Source organism: Mus pahari, chromosome 3, assembly GCF_900095145.1.
Source record: "Mus pahari chromosome 3, PAHARI_EIJ_v1.1, whole genome shotgun sequence".
NCBI classification, from domain to species: domain Eukaryota; kingdom Metazoa; phylum Chordata; class Mammalia; order Rodentia; family Muridae; genus Mus; species Mus pahari.
This window is the reverse complement of record NC_034592.1, coordinates 113,712,150-113,713,343: the sequence shown is the minus strand read 5'-3', so window position 1 is coordinate 113,713,343 and position 1,194 is coordinate 113,712,150.

The window sequence follows — 1,194 nt, the reverse complement described above, 5'->3', positions numbered from 1 at the left end:
ACCAGGAGAGCACAGAGTATGCTATCAAAACAAAGGTTTCGTCGTATGAAACTCCACTGGGAGAGGCCATGTAAAATAAAGACGGACACGTCCACCAAAATGGCGACACAAAGCTCTTCTGACTACAACAGTAGTAGTTTCAGTAGGCGGCTTTGGGCAGAAATCGGAATGCAGGGGATTACAGAGTAAATGCTGACTTTTGGATAAGAATGACAGATCACAGGACAGGCATGGTGGCTCACGTCTTGAAAGCAACACTCTCAAGGCAGAGGTAAGCTGTGAGCTTGAGGCTAGCCTGGTCTACATAGAAATTTCCAGTCCAGCCAGAGCTACAGAGTCAGACCCTGTCAGTATTTGGGAAAAAGGCGCTATGAGGGTATCTGGGAGTCCATGTGGCATGTGGTGAGGGAGGACCTGAAGGGAAGAGAGCCAGCACACTGGCGGGATCTTTCCTAGCGAGCAGAGATGCTAAGGCGGTGAAGATTAGGTCTCGTGGACCTGACATCCATTCATGGAGCAGCACAGAGCCCTCAAAGCTCTGGTGGACATGCCGCTCAAGGGGCTCTGGACAGGCCCAGACAATAGTCTGCCCCAACGCTCATCTTCCATCCATTAGTGGAAAAAAGGTTGCTTCTGATCAAGGAAGCTATTTCCTCTGGAAAACAATCACTTAACAGCGACATTCATAACACAAAGCTGCTGTCAGCTAACATCACCATGACGCAAGCACTTCCCTTGGGGTTCATAGTAAGTGACTCAGGGCTCACAGCCCTGCGAGGAGTGCTTGCCCTTCACTACTTTATGCTGGAGTTAAGTGGGGAGTCAGACACCCCAGATGACCTGCCCAAGTCAGAAAGCTTCGAGCCACAGAAGCCAGAGTGTCCTCGGCCTCCCTACACGTCACCCGCCTCTTATCCTCGAGTGCCACACAGTCATTCCTGAAAAGGTCTGGTGTCCACTGCTGAGCATGGAGGGCCAGCCTGGCTCCCAGTCCACTGCTGAGCATGGAAGGCCAGCCTGGCTCCCAGTCCACTGCTGAGCATGGAAGGCCAGCCTGGCTCCCAGTCCACTGCTGAGCATGGAGGGCCAGCCTGACTCCCAGTCCACTGCTGAGCATGGAAGGCCAGCCTGGCTCCCAGTCCACTGCTGAGCATGGAGGGCCAGCCTGGCTCCCAGTCCACTGCTGAGCATGGA